Source organism: Urocampus carinirostris, chromosome 9 (assembly GCF_059441175.1).
Source record: "Urocampus carinirostris isolate Australia breed hairy pipefish chromosome 9, RoL_Ucar_1.0, whole genome shotgun sequence".
In the NCBI taxonomy this organism is placed as follows: Eukaryota; Metazoa; Chordata; class Actinopteri; order Syngnathiformes; family Syngnathidae; genus Urocampus; species Urocampus carinirostris.
The window spans coordinates 35510566-35524326 of NC_142357.1; the positions used below are offsets into that span (position 1 = coordinate 35510566).

Genomic DNA, 13761 nt, shown 5'->3' on the forward strand with positions numbered 1-13761 from the left:
GAATTTACGTGGAGAGCGACGGCGGTGTCGGGAACGGAAAAGAGGGTCGGTAGCCAGGACAGGAGAGCAAAAAAGTGGTCAGGTTGGAAGTGAGTCGTAAGCCAGGAAAGTGGTCGGGGACAAAAAGAGGTCGAAAGCCGGGACGGAAGAGTAGACGTGGTCAGGATCAAAAACGGGGCGAAGCCGGGGGACAGGCGGGAGCAAAAAACAGGCGGGAGTCAGGGTCGAAAAAGCCTTGCCTAGTGTTAATCTAGGTTCGCAGACGGACTGACTAAAAGGGGACAACTAGGAGTGGGTTTAAGTAGGGACAGGGAGCCAATCAGAGTCCGAGGCAGTTGGCGCCAAAGGAGCGGGCACAGGTGATTCACATCGGTAAGCATGACAAAAAATCTTTCAGTGAAATATATTTTCTTTGTATTTTTTTCTCATATTAATTATTGTTTAATATTATTATTATATATTATTGTATATTCATATTATAGCGTTAACAAATATCTTCCAAAACCGCTCATGGCTTTTTGTTGAATTCAAGGATAGCAATAAGATTCATTTTAACAAAATCATGTATTTTGTCGCTTGTTGTACATAAACAAACATTCCCGTAGCTTTAATTGAATATATATATTTCCTCTTCCCTTTAATATTTGAGAAAAAATCGAGAAAAATCTAATTCAATTTCGGCAAAAAATATCTGTGTCTCCTTTTTCTTGGGGAAATTACAACTAGTATTGTTTTTGTGGTGCATTCAATGACAGTGAAAGTCAGAATTTGAACAAAATTGACGTTTTATTTTGTCTCTTGTAAGTTCATGAATGAGAAAAAGAAATAGTTTACAGTGACGGATATATTTTCCATTTTCTTTTAACTAAAAGTTAAAAATACTTTAGCCCTGGTTGTTTGTTTTTGTTTAATTTCTTTTTTTGGGGGGGATCACCGGAAATATTTTTGTTTTATTTTTCTCTAGGAAATACCCAATAGTGTTCCACCAAGAGTGTTAAACCAAGAAAGTCATTTGACATTTTCTTAGTTTTCCACACATATGACTTTATTTTGAAGGAGACCTTCAGACAGGAAGTGACATCGCATTGACAGCCATATTGGTTCAGTATTCAAACTTTCTCATTTGACACATGGCTCCATCACCATCCATTTGCTTCTATCTGTGTGCCATGGACCCTATCATCTGTAAGTTTTGAAAGTAATCTGTAGATACTTTTGATGTATATACCCGATATTGCTAATAGCTTCAAGGTATTTGGCAATCTTTTGTGGTATAGTGTCGGACTGTGATAGTCGTTGTATTTTTATTTTTACTGGAATTACTTAAAAAACTGAGATGCTGCTAAACTGTGTACTTCACACAAAACGAGCGCTAAACAAATAGTATGATGCTTCGCTACTTCGCGCTTCAGTTATTTCTGGTTCACTGCATCGCATTGTCTTTATCGTCATTGATATCAACAAATCGTGTACTGTGTTCTGAGCAGACAGCACACAGCAAATGCTATCCCCAGGGGCAGGTTGTATGTGCATGTGCTGTCAGTCAAACAACAGGGTAGGTGCACAAGAAATGTGTCCACCTAAACAAACTGCCAAGCATTCTGGCAGCTAGCTTCTAGCGGCTCTTTAAAATCAATAGAAATGCATTAAGTAAATCAGACTCTCGGGAAAGTCTGAAGAGTACAAAAATGTTGATCACCAGCGGGTGCTCCGTGGATTTTTATCAGGTCTGGGAAGGGACTGAGGCGGGGTAAGGAGAGAAGGCGGGTTCTGCCTACTGTTTCAGCTAAGCTACGTAACAACCCTCGCTACCTCTGTGAAGCCTGTATCTCATCGTCAGATCCATTACCCATGGAATAGATGACCTGGAGCTACAACTTTCGGGAAACCACTATATTCAGCACGGTTGTATTTTAATCGTCATGGAAGACAAGGGCCATTTGAATATACCAAATGCCAGAGAGCAGCTCGCCAGCTGCTCTCTAAATCGATTTCTTGCACTAAAAGGATGAGCCTTCCTAATTTTTTGAACAAGAAGAGTTCCGCAGGCTGGTGGGTGTTCTCCGTTTGGGCCTCGATTGTGTGGAATGCTCAGCCCTCTGAGATTCGATCTGCAACCTCAGTGGAATTGTTTGAATCTAGGCTTAAAAACAATCTTAATTTATAGTTTATGATGGGCCTCAATTTAATGTTGACGATGTCTGTGTATCGTTTCTTGCAACATCCATTGCAGCCTGCTCATCCTGGAAGGGGGATTACCTCATGTGCGGTTCCTTCTCCAAGATTTCATCATTTTTCTTATGCTTAGGTTTTGAGTTTTTCCCCTGCACTCAAGTTTAAGATCCGAGGATGGAGTAATAATAGAATGTGGTCTGTGCAGCACTTTGAGACTTCTTGTGATTAAGGGCTATACAAATAACATTACTTGATTACAATGAAAACTATTTATTCAACTGCAATTCTGTGTTGTTTTTATTTGTGGATCTATAGTTATTTTGTTATTTTGTCTTATACTCTCGGTCGGTGATGACCTCATCGGAAAAAGTTTGCCCCCTGGAGGGTTTTTTTAAGGGGCGTCGCTACTTGGTGGATTTTCCAGTCCCCGTTAACCGCTATGTCCATTAAGAGTTTGTTTAGTGTATGATCATCATGCAAAAATAAATAAAAAATCATCCCCCTAATGGTGCGTTGTTTCGTGTTTGGCACCGGCTCTAACGCGTCCCGTCGTCCTTGAAAATGGAGCAGCAACTTCTCTTCCCAAAGAGAAAATGACGTCTAATCAACACCTGCAACCTTCTCCTCTGCAACGCGTCCAAGAGAGACTTCAAATGCTTCGCCAAAGCCCCCGTAAAAGGGCCCAGAAAAGATTCCTTATCAAAGTCGCCCAGGAGCCCGTCTTATTTTTGCCGTTTGAATCGGATTGGGGAGGCTGCCTTTGAATCGAGGAGGGGTTTGGTCCCGGGAAGCCGTGACGTCAGGCCTTGACGTTTGTTTATAGTGCTTGGCGTAAGACTTTTTAGTATAATGAAAGTTATTTTGTAGAAATGAGGACCAGCGATTGAGATCCATATCAGGCAATGGTCTCAAACTCTATTTACTTGGGGGCTGCCAGAGCTTGGCGTTCATTGGGTCTTTCACAAAAGAAGCTCTTATAAAACTGTCAGTTATCTTATTATTTTTAATTTTGACAAAAAAAGGGATTCATTTCATGCTTTAATTTTAAACGAATCCATAATTTGCATGGACTGCACTCCTATGACTGTATCACGTTGGGATCAAGAGATCGCAGGTTCGATTCCCGGCTCCTCTGTGTTATATGTTGAGTGTCCTTGGGCAAAACACTGAATCCCTAATGCCCCCGATAAGCAGGTAGTTGACTTGCATGGCTGACGCTGCTATCGGTGTGAGTGTGTGTGTGGATGGGTAAGTGGGAAGCACATTGTAAAGCGCTCTTCATTGACTTGAAAATCGCTATATAAATGCAGACCATTTACCATATCTATTTGGGGTCTTTGCACTTTAAACCATGGAAATAAAGTATTATCTTTAGAATTCTATTTTTTTCACTTCCTGGTAACTATGACGTCAAAGTGGGGTGGAGCTAAAGTAACACACTTGTTTTCAGATTGGTCATGTGACATTCAGAAATGGAGTTCAGATTGGTTGTTTCCTGAACCTAAACATATGATTTGTGCTTAACCACCTATTTTTATATATACCGTATTTTCCGCACAATAAGGCGCACCTAAAAGCCTTTATTTTTTTCAAAAGCTGACCATGCGCCTTATAATACAGTGCGCCTTATATATGAATCAATATTAAGTCGCAAAGTCTTGCAACTAAGGCAAGCAGCCGCCGACTAGATTTTCCCCCGAAGGCGAAGTCGTCCGCGGTGTATGCTGGGATTTATATACCGGCGTTTCATTTCCTAACCAATGTGTCAATCATCATTTGAATCAGTCACTATTGGCTAAAGTTATTCGGAGGTAAAGGGGGCGGATCCTTTTTATCATTTACTGGCTCGCATAGGCTAAAGGGGCGAAACAAAGCCTGCAATTGGCCGAAAAAGATGAATGTGAATCACACGTTGGGTTGCACTAAGGCATAGAGAAAACATTTTTTTAGTATTCCGTTTTTCTAAATATTTTATTCTCCTAGATTTACTACACTCATGGTTGAAAGAAGACCATGGTTACGTATCATTATTGAACGTAATGGCTGGAAGAGAACTTAGGTGAGCTATGCGGCTTTATATTTTCCCGGTATCATGTTTTAGAACGATCTTGATGTTTCTGTGATGAGTCTATTTTTAAACTAAATTCAATTCAAAGTGTTAATTGTCATATGCACAGTAAAGAACCCAGTTTCCCTGCACGATAAAATTCTTACCTTGCTGTCCACACAGTGGCCAGCAAAAAATAAAATGGAAACTAAGAAATGTTTGGCATTTCTTGAATCCCAAGACTTTAACCTTCCGAATGATATTTGGAACGATGCATTTGAGTGATTGGTGACATCGTACAGACACTGTTTCCGTACATGTCTGAGACACGTATTTGCTTCTTTGCAAGCTTTCGGAATGTTAAGGGGGCAATACGTTTTTGACTGAACTATCTGACTGTTTTGTCGACGTTCCCATTGTAGCGCCTTATCATCCGGTGCGCCTTATGTATGGAAAATATAGGACCAAAAACTATTTTTTTGGGGGTGTGCGCCCTATAACCCGGTGCACCTTATAGTGCAGAAAATACGGTATACATATATGTATATATATATATATATATATTAGTGCTGGCCAATAACAGGATTGCATGTCTTTACAGTGGCCATTTTACGGAATTTTGAATTTGAAATTGAAGGGGAAAAATAGCTTTTAGTTTGAATGCAGTTTTAAGGGGAAATATCAGTTGGATTAAATATTTGTTTCAAAAGATAAGTTTCACCACGTTGATATCAATGACAATAAAGACTATTCTATCCAAAAATATAACCTTGACCATTGTCAAAAACTAACTCGTAAAATTATAGAAACTGCTCGACTGCCATTAAAAGACGAGCCCAGCATCATTTCCAGGTGACTCGCATGACCTTGGCATGTATCGATTCAGCAGCACAATGAGAGGATTGCAATGAGCTCCATCTGACACTGCGCTTAGAACAGATGAAACCTGTAGGGACTGATTTTATTTTTTTATTTATAACGAACAATGGACCCTTTTTTTAAGGAGAATCCAGCTTTCTCAAGGTCGCCGTTATTTTCTATGAGAAGCTTTTAGTGTTGCTGGCCCAGCGGCAACATCATGCATGTGTATCCATCAGTCTGTTGACGTCTCCCTGAGCGCTCCCTCTCAATGAAATCAGTTTAGGGCCTTTCTTTATAGAGTGGAATGTAGTGGGGTCCTCAAGGGCCCGACCACTCTCTAACCTTACTCCTCCCGCTGTGTCTTTTCAATGAACTGACTCCCCCCGCTAGATGTTCTGAGATCTTATCAGATCTCATGTGGGAACGCACCGAATCTTTCGCTCCGTGAGATTTTCAGGCAAAAATAAGAGTGCATTTTCGATTTGGGCCAAAAGACGAAATAAAACTGGAAAAAAGGTTGCAGAAAGAGCAGGGTTGTGATGACTTAATGTCAAAAGTGAAGCGAGACGTTCAAAACTACCGTAAATTCCGGACTATAAGCCTCTACTTTTTTCCCTAACTTTCAACCCTGCGGCTTATTCAGTGATGAGGCCAATTTATGTAATTTTTCTAAAGGCCGCCAGGGGCGCTCGAGTGTTGCTATCATTAACTGCCCTGTCACAGGCACAGTTTGAGATGAAAGCGATATTACTATTATTAAAGCTTTGAAAACTCTCTCAGTGTACCGTCTTTCTTTGTAAATATGTGTAACCCATGTATAATATGTATTTGCAACTGTATATTTTTGTAATGTACTTATTTGTATTTATTTTAGACACTTATTCTGATATGTTTTGCACGGATGAACGAAAAGTAAGGAGCGGAACAAACGCGGGGTGCCGAGTTTCAGTGGGGACCGCTAAAGGTGAGGGACAGACAAAGAAAGAAGAGGGGGTAAAAACTTGGTTAAAGAAAAAGGAGTTGCATGAGTAAATGTGTTCATCTGATATATTTTTTCCCACCCTCACCTTTGGAAATATACACTTTTTTCCTTGGATTACTTTCAACGGGACCCAGACTCTGCATCAATCCTTAAGTACCGGTATCATTTTCCGTTTATTTTGCCGGCTGTGATTTTTGGACTGTGGACTTTAATGAAGGACATTTAGTTCCAATCGCGGGACTTGAATATCGGGTTTGGGTTAATTTTGTGTTTGTGTTACATGTTTAAATGTGCGCACATGCGGCTTATATACAGGTGCGGCTTGTGTATGGACAGAATTGGTTTTCCTCTTAAAATGTGGTGGGTGCTTTTTAATCAGTTGCGCTCTATAGTCCGGAATTATAGAGCGGGGGGGCGTGGCTGCATGACCCAGCTTCCTATTTTTAACATGCAAAATGAGAAAAAAGATGTCAAAATGGAAGCTCTGCCAGCATTTACCAACAAGACATTTTCTCCTAAGGTCGTGCAGCACTTCCATATCTATACTCATTACTTTGGCTAATGCTAAGCCTTGAGCGCTAACTATAGTTTAGCATATTTAATTCGTAAACACGTACTGTGTGTGGTATATTTAGTCCGGTTGTCTGCCAAATCAATTGACTGTCGTTCAACAATTGCATATTGCTCCAAGCATTGGAAGGAAAAACACATTTATAGGTTGTGTTTTGCATTCTGTCCAACAAAAAGTGAACTGCACTCATGTAGCCCTAATCCATTAGTCCCAATTGTGTATTGCTGTGAGTGTGAATAAGCAGAGCGCACTTTCGTCAAGCCTGGCAGCATTTTTTTTGTCATTTTTGCCAAGACGTGAACTGCACTTGTGCGGCCACAATCGATTATCCACAATTGCATATTGCATTCTGGGCCACTTATGATGAACTGCATTGATGTGGTCATGATTCATTATCGCCTATTGCCGAGTGAAAAGGCTAAGAGTGAACATTTTTGTCCAGAGTGCTAACAATGTTTTTTTGTTCTTTTCACCTAAAATGAACAGCACCTGTGCAGCTGTGATCTCATATCCCCGATTTACTATTGCTTAGAGCAAGGACCAGCTGAGCGCATTTTTAGGGGGTTTGGATCACTGAAGCAGGCCATTGTTTTTTCCCCTAAAATGAATTGTACCGTTTTGCTTACGATACATTATTCTGTGTACCATTGTTTATAGCAGAACCAGGCAAATATATATTTTGTTATGGGTGTCTGATCATATTTTCGTTCTCTCCTCCTAAAATGTACCGTCATCCATTATCCCTGGTCCAATTTTACCACGAACAAGGGCCAGCATAACATTTTTTTTCTGTTCGAGACGCTGTGCCGTTGTGGCCTGCCTAAAATGAACTGCACTGTTTTGGAGATTATCCATTATCCCCAGTCATATTTTGCTGAGAGAGCAATTCTGTTTCATGGGGGTGGCTCTTTTCTTACTGCTCTTTCCGCATAAAATGGCAGCACTACGTGGCTGTGTTCCATTATCCCTGGTCAAATATTGCTGCAAAGAGTGGCCATCAGACGACAAATGTTAAGAATGGGATCAGGCTTCTTTGTAGATTTTTGAAAATATCACATGCGGTTATGGTTCCTGTTAACTGCAATGGCCAAGGTATAGAATAGAATAGAATAGAATATACCTTTATTGTCATTGTTACAAAATGGGTTAACATATTGTGACAACGAAATTGGGCATGGCACTCCAGTTTCACACATTCACAGTGAGGTAAAAAAGCCAAGAAGATAAAGGAACAGAGAAGATAAGGTTATAAAACAAGGAGGATAAGGTTATAGTTATAATTTACACAATATTTACACAAGAAACGTCGGCATGTAGGATGTTACATACAGTTTGGTATCGTAATACAGTTTGGTATCGTAAGGGTTTGTGCAATTATGCATTTGGTGCAAAAGTCATCATAGTGCAAAACATAGTCAACATATGTGTAGAGTAATCTACATGCTTTCAAATGTTAAGTACCGTATTTTCCGCACTATAAGGCGCACCGGGTTATAGGGCGCACCCCGAAAAAATAGTTTTTGGTCCTATTTTTGACATACATAAGACGCACCGGATCATAAGGCGCTACAAAGGGATTGTCGACAAAACAGTCAGATAGTTCAGTCAAACTTATTACCCCCTTAACATTCCCAAATCTTGCAAAGAAGCAAATGCGTGTCGAGAACACGTGCAGATGCGGTGTCCGTTCGATGTCACTCAAATGCATCGTTCCATCATTCGGAAGGTTAAAGTCTTGGGATTCAAGAAATGCCAACCATTCCTTAGTTTCTATTTTCTTTTTCGCTCGCAACTTTACTGTGCATATGACAATAAACACTTGGAATTGAGTTTAATTTAAAAATAGACACTCCATTCCATTCATTATCTGCACCGCTTATCACAGAAACATCGAGTTCAGTCTGAAACAAGATACAGGGATAATAAATAGCCGGAGTAGCTCACCGAAGAAAAATGTGCAGCCAATGTCCTCTTATATCCGTGAGTGTAGTAAATCCAGGAGAATAAAATATTTACAAATACAGAATAGTAAAAAAAATGCTTTTTGTATGCCGTCAACCACGTGCTATACACATTCATCTTTTTCGGCCAATTGCAGGCTTTGTTTTGCCGTTCAAGCCTATGCCAGCCTGTAAATGATAAAAAGGATCAGCCCCTTGACCTCCGAATAACTTTAGCCAATAGTGATCGATTCAAATGATGATTGACACATTGGTTAGCCAATGAAACGCCGGTAAATAAATCCCAGCATACACTGCGGACTACTTGGCGTTCGGGGGGAAATCTAGTCGGCGGCTGCAAGTTAGTTGGAAGACTTTGCGACTTAATGTTGATCCATAAATAAGGCGCACTGTATTATAAGGCGCATGGTCAGCTTTTGAAAAAAATAAAGGCTTTTAGGTGCACCTTATAGTGCGGAAAATACGGTAGCTCAAAATACGGATTCATTTAGGCTTCTTCCATTGGTCCAGCCACTAAGACAATGACCAATCTGGGAAAAATCCAATAAAACGGCAAACATCATAAACATGACTCAACTTCCCTCTCGTCATTTCTCGGCTGTCTTCATTCACGTGCTTTTAATCGGACGACAGATGTTGCCAAGGATTTAACATTTCGCAACACTGAAAATGGCTGTTGTCTTGGAGCAGCCTGCATCACTCAACTCCCCTTCCTCAGCAATTCTCCCCCTTCTCCCTTCTTGTGAGCAGCGAGCCCCGTAGTGCTTGCTTTCCCCCTCGCCGCCTCTCCATTAGGCGCCTAACAGAGCGCCGGGCCGCGGCGGTTCTTTACTCCCCCTCGACGCCTCTCTTCTCCCCCTCGACGCGTCCGTCTCCCTGTCGCCCTTCAGGTCTCATCGCACTCGCAATGGAGGATTCACCCGACGATCCCACAGCGCACATCGCCTTCTATTATCCCTTCTCTCCCACTTCTATGAACTTGAACCCCCCACCTTTTGGGTAGGGACCAATGTTCCCTGTAATTTTCCACGGGTCTGAGCGTTCACACAAAGTCTGTGAGCAATGCTTGAAACAACAGTGAGCAACCATAATCCCAAGTGTGGCAAGATAATTAATTATCAAACATGTTCAAAACTTGACATCAAGTTACATTTAGTGCAAAATATTTTTTCTCTTTTGAATGAATTGACTCGTGTATTATTGCAAAGGTTGTACGGTCTACAAACGTCGTTTGTTCTCACAATTCTTTCACAAGATATCCATTTCTTTTTATTTCCTGATATATTTTGTCGCATAATATTAACATTTTTGGGGGCTTATTTAGTCGGTTGCAAGATACAGAACTCTACTTAATCACATTTTTTTAGTGGAAGTACAATGTTGGCAACAAGATTCACTTGATATAATTGGAAATTATTTGAATGCAACACAAACTTTTTCTTCTTTTTTCAGTGTTTTTTTTCAACTTTTTCTTCTCATTGTGTTCATTTTTTCCGAGCTGTTACTTTTTTTTTTTTCTCTATTTACTTTTTTTCCTAAGTTTCTTTCTTTTCTTTTTTTCTGGCTTTTTTCTAAATTGTTCCTTCTTTTTTTCTCTCCCGTTTGTTTCTTTTTTCTCAGCTTTTCACTACTTTTTCATTTTGGTATTTTTTTCTTTTCTGTTCCATCCCCCCCTTCTTTTAAGTCATTTTGTGTATAATTTTTCATAATATTTGGTCATGTTGGGATTCAAGAAGCAAAAACAAGCCGAAGAGCCGTTTAGGACACGAAAGAGCCGGTTCCTTTTAGTGAGCCGGGCCGAAGAAGCCGGTTCTCGACAAACTCTAACTTTATTCAACTTCGTTCTACTTCGACTCGACTTCAAAATACCGCATTTAGAACACAACGTCGGGGGAACCCGTGTATTTTTTACCTTCATGCACTGTAACTTTGACTTAAGTCGCTTCTTAATTAGTAATTTTGAGCCCTCATTTTTGTGCGTTGCCTAGTTTTTCTTGCGCACGCGCGCAGCTTAGGAGGAACACTGGTAGGGACGTGCTTGTTTTCATACGTTTCCTCCCTGCAACGGAATTCTCGAAAGTGATTCGAGGTGAAGTTGGCCCAGGTCCACGTGGTGACACAACGTGAGGTCAGGAGTTACAATGGACAACAGATGTAGTCCAGAACCAAGTCCTGGCAACACATGCTACACTTATGCTCAAAATGTTTTTGGGGAGACCAGATGGTCTTCACAGATTGAGTCAAACCAATTCCGTTGCTTTGGACTGGAAGATAAAAAAACAAAGAACAAACTGTTCCATTCATACATATATTTTTAGTTATTTTGTTATTTTTAGTTCAAGTTAGTCAGGACATAGATCCTATCCTACTATTTTTATTGAGGTTACCCTATCAAGGCAATTCGACTGTATTGTCACTTACAATTTTGGCAATTTTGTCTCACAATAGCTAAAAAAAATACCTGAGATTGAACCTCCTCTGTGGAGTTTGCATGTTCTCCCCGTGCTTGCGTGGGTTTCCTCAGGGCACTCCGGTTTCCGCCCACATTCCAAAAACATGCATTTCAGGTTAATTGGCCGGTCCAAATTGTCCCTAGGTGGGAATGAGCGAGCGATTTGTCTGTCCCTCTGTGCCCTGTGATTGGCTGGCAACCAATTTAGGATGTCCCCTGCCCACTGCCCGAAGATAGCTGGGATGGGCTCCTGCACCCCCGCAACCCTACTGAGGATAAGCGGTGCAGATAATGGATGGATGGATTGAAAAACATATCACTGGTGTTAAAATGTCCAGAATTTGTCAATATGGGTCCATCCTTGGAAGGACTTTTATTTTGACTGCCATTTTACTTCTCAATGCCTTCAAATTATGAATGAATGAATAAATTGATCCATCTTCTATTATTACCCTCTAATATTTATATAGCTTAGTTTATATTTTATTCTTGCATCATTGCACTTTTTTAACATTGATTTTAATATGAATCTAGGTCATTTCTTTTATTCCAACAGTTCAAAAACAGGCTGATTTTGTAGTTGCTTGTAACGCTTAAGAAATACTGAATTTAGGTAAAAACTACAAAAACAAAGAAAAAAGACCTTCTATCTACTTTTTATACACAATAATACCCTAAATTACAGGAAAACGTTTAAGAATAAAATTGCTGTTGAAGGACAATTGCTCAATCCCCAATTTAGAGTCCAGGAACAATTGTAATTTCTTTGAACACATATCTGTTAGCTAAAGTCACATACTGGTTCTTCGAAAATAGTCCGATTTGCTTTTTTTATCTGTGGAATTCTGAGAAACCCAAAAGGGAGCAGTTTTTTGGAAAGTAACATTTTATCTTTGGGTTAACAAGTTGTAATAATTGTGTACTGCGTGTTCAGTTTTGGGGAGACGGACTTGAGCACAGATGAACAAACATAGTGACAATGGTTTATTGAGAGCAAAGGTACTTAACAAAAAACAGGGAGGGAAAAAATGTTACACAAAAACACAATCTGAAAAACTCACAGCTAGCAAAGTTGGTCCAGTATGTCCAGAATCGGTCCAAGACCGTTATTAAGGGTTTGAGGAATATACACAGGCTGAACTAAAAACTTCAAGCAACCATTTAACAGTTTCTGCTGTTGGCACAGTCTTTAAATACGCCTCTCCTGACGAGAGTCTGGTGCCTGTTTTGACTATATATATATATATATATATATATATATATATAAATTGTTGATTTAAAGTTTTTTTTCTAGGGTATTAGTTAGTATATTACCATGCTATTTTGTGATATAGCGTTTATAATGTGTCATCACAAATTACATCTTATGTGAAACACACTCAATGCTATTCACGGCTATAGACGTCAATAACTTTACTACCGTAAATTATGGACTATAGAACGCACCTGATTATAAGCCGCACCCACCACATTTTAAGAGGATACCCGCCTTTGTACTTACACAAGCCGCACCTGTATATAAGCCGCATGCGCCCACATTAAAACATGTAATACAGTCACAAAATTAACCCAAACCCGACTTTGAGTTCCGCGATTGTAACTGAATATAAAGTACACAGTCTAAAAACCACAGCCGGCAAAATGAACGGAAAATGATACCGGTACTTAAGGTTTGATGAAGACCTGCAGAGTTCGTACATGTAGAAATCACGGTACGTCGTCTTCCTTCAGTATGGGAAAGAGACTTTGTCATATAGACGTCGTCCCACGCTCCCTTATTCAAAAACACGCTGGCAACACGCTCGCAGAGTAAAGATTACGTGCAGTAGCTCTGTTTCCTTCTTTATCGGACTGCTCGATTGCGTTTAGCTTGAAAGCTGCATCATGTGCCTTTCTTTTTCCAATTTGCATGATAAGGATATGTCTACGCTAATTTAATTTGTGCACAAGCTAAGAAGTTGCAGTTTTCCTCGGCGCATATATTCGACCGGTCTAAATCTTACCTTTTGTACTCGAGCGCCGCTGGCGGCTGTTAGAAAAATTATATGAATTGGCCGCATCACTGAATAAGCCGCAGGGTTGATCGTTTGGGGAAAAAAGTAGCGGCTTATAGTCCGGAATTTACGGTAGTTATGTTTGCTGTTAGCATTACGATGTAGCTTACGGTTGCCAGTTTCTGTAAAACTCCATATAGAACACCTGAATTTCTCCACAGAAAAATACTCGGCCCCGCTTACCTCCAGACACACGGGAGGCTCCCAAAAGGCTTAGGTGTTGCCAAGTGAGCATAATGCAATAGCTTTCGGTCGCCCACATTTGATTTGTCCTGGGATTGATTCGACGACCTTGCACTGTGCTTCACCTTGCGCAACCTTTGGGGATGAAAAAGCTGGAATAAGAGAATAACTTTTGCTGAGAGCATAGCAAGCGTCCAACAAACATACAGTAGGCCCCTATGGTATGACCTTAATCCGTTCTGAGGTGAGGATTGGAAAGTTAAATTCCCGTATTTGGGGATAGAAACCTCTAAGAATGCATAGCTAATGCGTTCCGGACCACAGATAAAACATTGGAATAATACATTTGTGCATTATAAGTACCGTATTTTCCGCACTATAAGGCGCACTTAAAAGTCTTTTTTCTTTCAAAAGCTGACCATGCGCCTTATAATACAGTGCGCCTTATATATGGATCAATATTAAGTCGCAAAGT

At 40.3% G+C, this 13761-nt stretch overlaps 1 long non-coding RNA gene across 1 annotated transcript in view; it reads left to right on the forward strand.

Moving 5' to 3' along the window:
* The first annotated feature begins 1081 nt into the window (after positions 1-1081).
* Positions 1082-13761, forward strand: part of LOC148360157 (uncharacterized) — a 54734-nt gene continuing 42054 nt past the window's right edge. The window contains exon 1 of the long non-coding RNA XR_015851252.1: positions 1082-1185. This is a non-coding gene — a long non-coding RNA (uncharacterized LOC148360157). The remainder of the gene's footprint in view (positions 1186-13761) is intronic.